This window comes from Sarcophilus harrisii, chromosome 5, assembly GCF_902635505.1.
Source record: "Sarcophilus harrisii chromosome 5, mSarHar1.11, whole genome shotgun sequence".
In the NCBI taxonomy this organism is placed as follows: Eukaryota; Metazoa; Chordata; class Mammalia; order Dasyuromorphia; family Dasyuridae; genus Sarcophilus; species Sarcophilus harrisii.
The window spans coordinates 51,220,565-51,231,574 of NC_045430.1; positions in this window are offsets into that span (position 1 = coordinate 51,220,565).

An 11,010-nucleotide genomic window follows, 5' to 3' on the forward strand; every position below is an offset into this window, starting at 1 on the left:
TCTGTGTATCTATCTATCTATGTATATATACACAGAGACCTGTGTGTACATGCATAATGTATGTATGTAAATGATAAGTACATGTATATATAGAAATGTGTTTATATATAAATATATGCTTATCTACACACACACAAAGAAAACATATTTATCTATACACATATATTTGCATATACACACAGATAGACACAGCCTATAAGGAAATTTGTTTTTCTAGATTATGAATATTTTTTATAGTGAATTTGTTGTCAATGGGGAAATGGCAGGAGAGGGAGAAAATAGATTTCTGGTAATTTTAACAATAAAGTTACTTTTAAAAAAATAATATTTAAGAAATTATTGTTCTTATTGTTCTGTTGTTCTCTAGTAATCCTATGATAAAAAATAATTTTTAATTGTTAGGAAATATGCATATATTTGTTATAAAAAGGAGCAAAAAGTAAGCTGCTAGGATTTAGGAGCCCTTACTCCTAGCCAAGACCCAAAGTCTAACTTAATATGTGCAGAAAATAAATTTATTTCCATGAATCAATGCTTTAATACTTCAAAGATCTGTGATTTCATCCATGCAACTTCTTGCTTCAGTGATGCAGTTACTGCAGAGTAGATGGTCTTTCAATTATTAGGTTCAAAAAAAATTATCATCCTGTTGCCACCTGACTCTCCAGGCTTGCCCAGGCTACTTTGTAGATGACAGACATTTAAAATTATACTTGAAATGATTTTCCTAGGTTGGTAGAATCTGCTGGAAGGTTGTATTCCATTACTATAAGCATTATAACTTTAGTGTAGGGAAGGAGTTCATTAACTTTTTTGTGTCTTAGAAGTATTTGATAAGTTGGTCAAGCCTAAGGACCCCTGCTCAGTGTAATTTGTTTAAAAACAACATCTAAATGTGATGTGGGAAAGATTCCTATCTTTGATTTCCAAACCCCTCTAGTGAATGTAATTGCCCTTTGACTCACAAATCCTGGTCTCTTTGAATTCCAATAGAAGATCCCGACCTGTCCCAGCCCCATCTGGATCTGAGCCAACTTTGGGGCTACATCCAAAAGCCCCTTGAGCTAAGTCTCCTATTATAAAAGGGCCATGCTGGGAACCCCTCTTTGCAGAGATTCCGAACATGCTAGCCATGTGAGGACCCTCTGTCCACTGGACCCTCTGTCCCTCCTTATCTATACTTCCACCTATCTCCTACTTCTAAACTCAATAATAAACCTCTTTTATCAATCTAGCTCTCGGGCTAATAAATGCTTTTATTGGGGACTTGCGCTGCTACTAGACCTCATTTACCGCTGTATCCTTGCACAGAATCCAAGGGGATTGCAGGGGAGTTCTGCTTGACTCCCTGTACCCCAAACCTGTCACTAGACCTCAGCTAAACCCTAATCTCACTTAGGTACCTCAAATCTAGACCTCAACAAATGTACATGATTAAAAAGAAAATCTATTATATTGAAATATAGTTATCAAATATTAAAAAAAAATTTAAATAGTGAATCACAAGGTAAGAAGCCCTGGTACAGAATTTTCCTGATCATTCTCAAAAATTTAAACTTAGTAGTAATTAGTCTTGAATAATGTTATATGCTTGATTCATTTCTCTAAGAAAAGTTTCTAAAAGTTTTTCAAAGACACTAAAGCATATGTCTCTTCTAAAAGATAAAGGAGAGTTTTCATGGGTTATTTATACCAGCTTTTCTTTTTGTCAATCTTATAAAGACCAAGTAGTTGTCATAAATGAAAAGTTTCTCAAAATTAGTTTATATTTTTATTCTCTCCTCATCTTATGTTTCCTTGCAATTGTGCCTCTCTCCTTAAGTCTTTAAAAAACAATCCATCCTCAACTTAGCTGCCAAAGTGATTTTCCAAAAGTGAGTGTGATGTTGTCACCCTTTCCCCTTACTCTGTAAATTCTAATGCCTCTTTGTTGACTCCAGTTTCAAGTATCAACACATTCATTTGGAATTTAAAGGTCTTAACAACCAGGGCTCTCCATATCTTTCAAAAAAAAATTTAAATTAAATTAAATTAACTTTTATTGAAAGCTTTTTATTTTCAAAACACATGCACAGATAATTTTTCAACATTGACCTTGGCATACCCTTGTGTTCCAAATTTTCTCCTCTTCCCCACCAATACCCTCCCCTAGATGACAACCAAACCATTATATGTTATATGTGTTAAAATATATGTAAAATCCAAAATATGTAAATATATTTATGAAATTGACTTGGTGAATAAGAAAAATCAGATCAAAAAAAGAAAGAAAATGAGTAAGAAAATGAAATGCAAGTGAACAACAACAAAAAGAGTGAGAAAAATGTGCATGCGTAGAATAAACAAATTAATTCTTTTCAAGACAAAGTAACTGATGGATATAGTTTGTGCAGATGTAACTTAAGGTACCTAAGTCATCCAGAGAAATATAAAAAAGCCCTTGAAAAATTTATTTAGGATAAAATAAAAATAATTTACAGAACATCTGAATAAAGACAAATAACAATAGAAGATAAATCAAGTAACCTGAAATGGAAAGTAAATAGTCAAATCAACAACAACAACAATTGTCACACTTTAACTCCGAAAAAATAGTAGATATGCTTTGTTGGCAGATTGGATTAAATAAGGAAGACCTGAATCTGACTCTGATACTTGCTAGTTGTGTGATGTGTCAAGTCATTTTTTATTTTTTCACTCTCATTTTCCTCCCTTATGAAATGGAGGAAATAATTATACCTATATAACATGATTGTTATAAAGAAAAACTGGAGTACTTTGCCAACTCTAAGATACTGTCTGAATGATAGCTTATTCAATGACTAAAGACAAACAATATATTTTATAAGTATTCAGGGAAATCATCTAGGCATATAAAAGATAAGAATATCAAATAAAATAAGATTTTGATAAATCTTTATAAAATGCAGATGGGAATAAAATAGAATAGTTAAAAAAAGTTCAAAGTACAAATGAAATTACTTATATCTACCCTTTAGTTGTGACCGGATGATTATTGAATAAAAATGAACATTCAAAAAGTGAATGCCATTTGAGGCATTTCTGAAAACTAACAGAAAAGAATCAGAGATAAGAGAGTTGCAAAAATCCCAACAAACAGAAGCATAGAAGGTAAATAAGTAGAACTATCAAGAAAAAAATAGATCATTTCATGCTTAGAGTCTGTTGCTACAAACTAACAGAACAATTGGTCCAAGGGGTAAAGGAAATAAAAAGAAGGGTCATCACTGGATTAAAAAAGGTCACAAAAGGATAAATAATTAGAATGAGATGAAAAAATCAAGAGAAAACATACCATTATTTGAATGAGAATATTGAATGTATCTCATTACATCTTTATAAAAATAGATAATGAACTACCTAATAGAATTTATAAATAAAAGACAAAATTCTTTAACATACACTTTTCCTGGTATAACACAATAAAAATCACAATCACTAGAAAGAGAATAAGCAAAATACAGATCTAAATGAGGATTTTATAATGATATACTAAATAACAAGTAAATCAAAGAATAAATCACTGAAATAATTCCTGTGAGTAAAGCACAATGTTGAGATTATAGTTCAGGGATAAAACCAAAGCAGAGCTTAGAGGAAAATACTATACCTTGGAATATACTTTAATAAAATAAAACAGAGAGGATTAATGAACTGAAAATGCAATTAAAGTAAGAGAAAATAACAAAAATAATGGAATAAATTGAAAAGCTAAAGGAAAAATTAACAAACTAAAAAACAAAAAAATCTACACAACTGAAAAATGAAATGAAAACCTGGTTTTTTGAAAGACCAAATATTTCAATAAAACATAGTAATCTGGACCATAATAAAAGAGAAAAATAAAATATTTGTTATTATAAAAAAAAAAGAGAAAAAAAAAAAACCTCAGTCCAGATAGATTTTCAGGAAAATTCCACCAGTATCTTAAGGAAAGGATAATATTTATTATTGAGGAAGATGGGAGGGAGAAGGGGAAAAAAGAATAAACTAAAAAAGTACACATCAGAGAACAAAGAATAAACTACAAAGAAGCAAACAATGGATATCTTTGAATATACTATCTTTTATTATTATATATGCTTACTTGAAATGGAAGTTTGTTGTTATATATATTTTATATATATAATATATATATATATATTTCTCTCTGATGTTCTGCTTGACATGACAATGTTTTATTCTGTTTTGTTTTTATTTTCCTTTTCTTTCTATTTCTGTCCTGTTTTTTTTCTTATTTTGTAATAGGTAAAAAATGTATATTAGTATAAAGGGCCAGATCGGGAAAAATATGGAGTTCATGAACTCCAAAAAATCCTAAATATTTGATAATAGAAATTACTTGGGATAAATTCCCTATTCTACAAGAATTATAAAAAACCCTCAAACAAAAGTACCTTGAGAATTGATTTGGCAGAAGTTAGGTTTAGACCAACTTTTCATTTCATATGCTGCAATAATCCCCAAGTAGATATAAGATCTGAATATTAAATGTAATATCATTAAGCAAAATCAAAGAAAATCTTGTTCAACCCCCACTCCACCTCAGACGTTGCTAAAGGAAGAATTATTTTTAAATAGATTTATTGATTTAATATTTTTCCTCACACATTTGAAAAAAAGCAAATTTTCTACTTAAAAAAGTGAGTTCTAGATTCTCTCCCTTATTCCCCCCAACATTTATATTTACTATATATAAAGTTATGCAAAACTTTTCCATAAAATTCAAGTTGTGACTCTTACCCTAATGAAAATAAAAACCCTGAAGAAAATTTAAGTTAAAAAAGAGTTAGAGAAAGACAATGCTTCAATCTGTATTCAGACACAATTATTTCCTTCTCTGTATATGTATAGGATTTTTCATCATAACTCTTTCACAGTAGTCATGGATAGCTGTACTTTTTTTGCGAATAGCAAGGTCATTTACAGCTGGTCATCCCAGAACTTTGCTATTGAATTGTATACAGTACATTTCACTTTGCTTGAGTTCATAGAGTACTTTTAGTTGTTTTTATTTTCCTGAGAGCATCCTGCTCATCATTTCCCATAGAACAACAATATTCTATCACAAACACATATCACAATTTATTGAATCATTCCCCAATTGATAGGCATCCCCTCAATTAACAATTATTTTGCCCTGAGAAGAGAGCTGCCATGAATATTTTTTGCATATATAGGGCATTTTCTAAAGAAAGAATTCTTAAATAAACTAAGACAAAGGATGCCACAAAAACTGAGATTCACAATTTCAGTTTGCAAAAATAAAATTCATATGATTAGGATAGGGAAAGAATCCAAAACTAGGGGGAAAGCTCACTCAAATTACACTGATAAAATTCTTATGCATGCTCTGTAGGAACGAAGAATAGTTTTACTGGACCAAAGGCCAGCTTAAAATAAAGTAGTTGTCAAATAATGTGAACAAAATATTTAAAAATGTAATATCCACTTGACAGATTATTCCAGATTACTAATAATAAGGGAAATGGAAATTAAAATAACTTTTAACAATCTGGGAAGTATGACAAAAGCTGGGAATGGTTAATTTTAAAGTGGCTTTGCAAAAACCATAACAATAACAAGCCCATATATTTTACTAAGATAGTGAGTGGAACTCTAAGTTGATTTGTAACTAAAAATGATTTTAATTACAAATAAGCAATTTTTCTCTTTTTAGAATTAATTTCTTCTTCAACTTTTATATTCTACATGAAGTCCTTCCTGTTCTTCCAGAAATTAGATCCTACCTTCCAAATTTTTGCCTTGTATTTCCTGGTATATAATCTCTATATACACATTTATGTACATATTGTATTCTTGATAGAATGTGGGCTTCTTGAGGGATGAGATTCTTGTTTCTTTGTACCTTCACACCTTAGCAAACCGTTTGGCATAAAGGAATTGGCAAAAAGATTAGTTGATGAAAATATTATACTGATTCAAAGCAAAGTGAGCTGAATAAAAAAAGAAATAATACACACGTTGATTATGTTAATGCAAATGAAAGAAGTAACTACAAAATAGATGAAACTGAGTTCTGAAATTATAATAACCAAATATGGCTACAGAACAGAGGTAAAAATGCACTGTCTCTATTCTTTAAAGAGGCAGAGTATTATGACCTTGAAATATTGCATAGACTGAGGCTTGTTTGATGTGTTTTCTTTTTTGTTATTTTTTTAAAGAAGGAAAGGCTTTCTGAAAATTTAGGTGATTAAAAAAAGATAGAGATTTATTGAATTGAATAGTAACTTTCTCTTTATATATGTACATATACATTTAGATACATATTCTCTCTCTCTCTTTCTATACACACAAATACACACATACATATTTTTCTTTTAAAAGCAGATTTAATGTATAATTCATACCATGCTTATTTGTACATAGATTTTAGTCACACTTATTTAAACATATGGGCCTGTGAAACAGGACTAATTATGCTAAGTGTATTTATTATATATATATATATATATATATATATATATATATATATATATGATTTTTTATAACTCCCATGAGGGGAAACACAAACAACCTGAAATTTATTAAACTATTCAAATCGTATTATGCTGATTCATAAACCTGTGTTTTAAATGTTATATGCCCATGTATAAAACAGATTATAGTAGCTCCAAATAAGCTGTTAATGTTTCCAGAAAAGCCCCATGATATATGCTTATTTCATTAATTGCAAATAACATTGTTCTTTTGAGTAATTATCTTGCTTTCCAAGTGACATATAGAGAATGTCTTTGTAGGTTTACAAATTGACTGGTTATGGTAGGAGGCATAGAAAATGCATTTTAATAATCTGTGCTTATAAATTCTATTATCAAATACAACTTGATCTTACTTGTTTTAAAAACACATAAGAATATCATAGGGATTAAATTTTTTAAAATTATAGTAACTTTTTATTGACAGAACCCATGCCAGGGTAATTTTTATCCCTTGCACTCACTTCTGTTCCGATTTTTCCCTCCCAACCTCCACCCCCTCCCCTAGATGGCAAGCAGTCCTATATATGTTGAATATGTGTAGTATATCCTAGATACAATGTATGTGTGCAGATCCAAACAGTTTTCTTGTTGCACAGGGAGAATTGGATTCAAAGGGTAAAAATAATCTGGGAAGAAAAACAAAAATGTAAACAGTTTACATTCATTTCTGAGTGTTTTTTCTTTGGGTGTAGCTGCTTCTGTCCATCCTTGATCAATTGAAACTGAATTAGGTCTCTTTGTCAAAGAAATCCACTTCCATCAGATTACATCTTCATACAGTATTGTTGTTGAAGTACATAATGATCTCCTGGTTCTGCTCATTTCACTCAGCATCAGTTCATGTAATTCTCTCCAAGCCTCTCTGTATTCGTCCTGCTGGTCATTTCTTACAGAACAATAATATTCCATAACATTCATATACCACAATTTACCCAACCATTCTCCAATTGATGGGCATCCATTCATTTTCAAGTTTCTAGCCACTAAAAACAGGGCTGCCACAAACATTTTGGCACATACAGGTCCCTTTCCCTTCTTAAGTATCTCCTTGGGGTATAAGCCCAGTAGAAACACTGCTGGATCAAAGGGTATGCACAGTTTGATAACTTTTGGGGCATAATTCCAGATTGCTCTCCAGAATGGTTGGATTCGTTCACAAGTCCACCAACAATACATCAGTGTCCCAGTTTTCCCGCATCCTCTCTAACAATCATCATTATTTTTCCTGTCATCTTAGCCAATCTGACGAGGTGTAGTGAGTATCTCAGAGTTGTCTTAATTTGCATTTCTCTGATTAATAATGATTTGGAACACTCTTTCATATGAGTGTTAATAGTTTCAATTTCATCATCTGAAAATTGTCTGTTCATATCCTTTGACCATTTGTCAATTGGAGAATGGCTTGGTTTCTTATAAATTAGAATCAGTTCTCTATATATTTTGGAAATGAGGCCTTTATCAGAACCTTTAACTGTGAAGATGTTTTCCCAGTTTGTTGCTTCCCTTCTAATCTTGTTTGCATTAATTTTGTTTGTACAGAAGCTTTTTAATTTGATGTAATCAAAATTTTCTATTTTGTGATCAATAATGGTCTGTAGTTCGTCTTTAGTCACAAATTTCTTCTTCCTCCACAAGTCTGAGAGATAAACTATCCTATGTTCCTCCAATTTGTTTATAATCTCATTCTTTATGTCTAAATCATGGAACCATTTTGATCTTATCTTGGTATACGGTGTTAAGTGTGGGTCCATGACTAATTTCTGCCATGATAATTTCCAGTTTTGCCAGCAGTTTTTGTCAAATAATGAATTCTTATCCCAAAAGTTAGGATCTTTGGGTTTGTCAAACACTAGATTGCTATAGTTGACTATTCTGTCTTGTGAATCTAACCTGTTCCACTGATCAATTAGTCTATTTCTTAGCCAATACCAAATGGTTTTGGTGACTGCTGCTTTATAATATCGTTTTAGATTAGGTACAGCTAGGCCATCTTCATTTGATTTTTTTTTTTCATTAATTCTTTTGAGATTCTCGACCTTTTATTATTCCATATGAATTTTGTTGTTATTTTTTCTAGATCATTAAAATATTTTCTTGGAAGTCTGATTGGTTTAGCACTAAATAAATAGATTAGTTTAGGGAGTATTGTCATCTTTATTATATTCCTTGACCTATCCAGGAGCACTTAATATTTTTCCAATTGTTTAAGTCTGACTTTATTTGTGTGGAAAGTTTTTTTTAAATTTTGCTCATATAATTCCTGACTTTCTTTTGGTAGATAGATTCCCAAATATTTTATGCTGTCGACAATTATTCTGAATGGAATTTCTCTTTGTATCTCTTGCTGTTGGATTTTGTTGGTGATGTATAAAAATGCTGAGGATTTATGGAGATTTATTTTATTCCCTGCAACTTTGATAAAGTTATGGATTATTTCTAATAGCTTTTTAGTAGAATCTCTGGAGTTCTCTAAGTATACCATCATGTCATCTGCAAAAAGTGATAGTTTGGCTTCCTCATTGCCTATTCTGATTCCTTTAATTTCTTTCTCGACTCTTATTGCCAAGGCTAGTGTTTCTAATACAATACTGAATAATAATGGTGATAGTGGGCAACCTTGCTTCCTCCAGATCTTACTGGAAAGGTTCAGTTTTCCCCATTGCATATGATGCTTACTGATGGTTTTAAATATATGCTCCTGGCTATTTTAAGAAAAAGTCCATTTATTCCTATACTCTCAAGTGTTTTTATTAGGAATGGATGTTCAATTTTATCAAATGCTTTTTCTGCATCTATTGAGATGACATATGGTTTTGTTAGTTTGGTTATTGATATAATCGATTATGCTAATAGTTTTCCTAATATTGCACCAGCCCTGCATTCCTGGTATAAATCCTACTTGGTCATAGTGTATTATCCTAGGAATGATTTTCTGTAATCTTTTTGCTAATATTTTATTTAAGATTTTAGCATTGATATTCATTAAGGAGATTGGTCTATAATTTTCTTTCTCTGTTTTCAGCCTACCTGGTTTAGGTATCAGTACCATGTTTGTTTCATAAAAGGAGTTTGGTAGGATTCCTTCAATCCCTATTTTTTCAAATAGTTTATATAGCATTGGAGTCAATTGTTCTTTAAATGTTTGATAGAATTCACATGTAAATCCATCTGGTCCTGGGGATTTTTTCTTAGGGAGTTGGTTAATAGCTTGTTCTATTTCTTTTTCTAAGATGGTACTGTTTAGGATATTTATTTCTTCCTCTGTTAATCTGGGCAAGCTATATTTTTTGAAGGTATTCTTCCATTTCATTTAAGTTGTCGAATTTATTGGCATAAAGTTGGGCAAAGTAATTCCTAATTATTGCTCTAATTTGCTCTTCATTAGTGGCAAGTTCTCCCTTTTCATTTTAAGACTAGCAATTTGATTTTCCTCTTTCCTTTTTTAATCAGATTTACTAAGGGTTTGTCTATTTTGTTGGTTTTTTCATAGAACCAACTCTTGAGATTTTATTAATTAATTCAATAGTTTTTTTTACTTTCAATTTTATTGATCTCTCCTTTTATTTATAGAATTTCAAGTTTAGTGTTTGACTGGGGGTTTTTAATTTGTTCCTTTTCTAGCATTTTTAGTTGCAAGCCCAATTCGTTGACCTTCTCTTTCTCTATTTTATGTAAGTAGGCCTCTAGAGATATAAAATTTCCCTTTATTACCACTTTGGCTGTATCCCATACATTTTGGTATGATGTCTCATTATTGTCATTTTCTTGGGTGAAGTTATTAATTATGTCTATGATTTGCTGTTTCACCCAATCATTCTTTAGTATGAGATTATTTAGTTTTCAATTATTTTTTGGTCTACTTTCCCCTGGCTTTTTGTTGAGTGTAATTTTATTGCATCATGCTCTGAAAAGGATGCATCTATTATTTCTGCCTTACTGCATTTGAGTTTGAGGTTTTTATGTTCTAATATATGGTCTATTTTTGTATAGGTTCCATGAACTGCTGAAAAGAAAGTGTACTCCTTTCTGTCTCCATTTAGTTTTCTCCAGAGATCTATCATATCTAACTTTTCTAGTATTCTAATAACCTCTTTGAGTTCTTTCTTATTTATTTTGTGGTTTGATTATCTAATTCTGAGAGTGCGAGGTTGAGCTCTCCCACTATTATAGTTTTGCTATCTATTTCTTCTTGAAGCTCTCTTAATTTCTCTTTTAAGAATTTATATGCTACACCACTTGGTGCATATATGTTTAATATTGATGTTGCTTCATTATCTATGCTACCCTTTAGCAAGATATAGTGCCCTACATTTGACTTCACCTGAAGCATAGTAGATTTTGCTCCATCCTTTTACCTTTATTCTGCATGTATCTCCCTGCTTCAGGTGTGTTTCCTGGAAACAACATATTGTAGGATTCTGGCTTTTAATCCATTCTGCTAATTGCTTCCTCTTTATGGGGGAGTTTACCCCGTTCACATTTA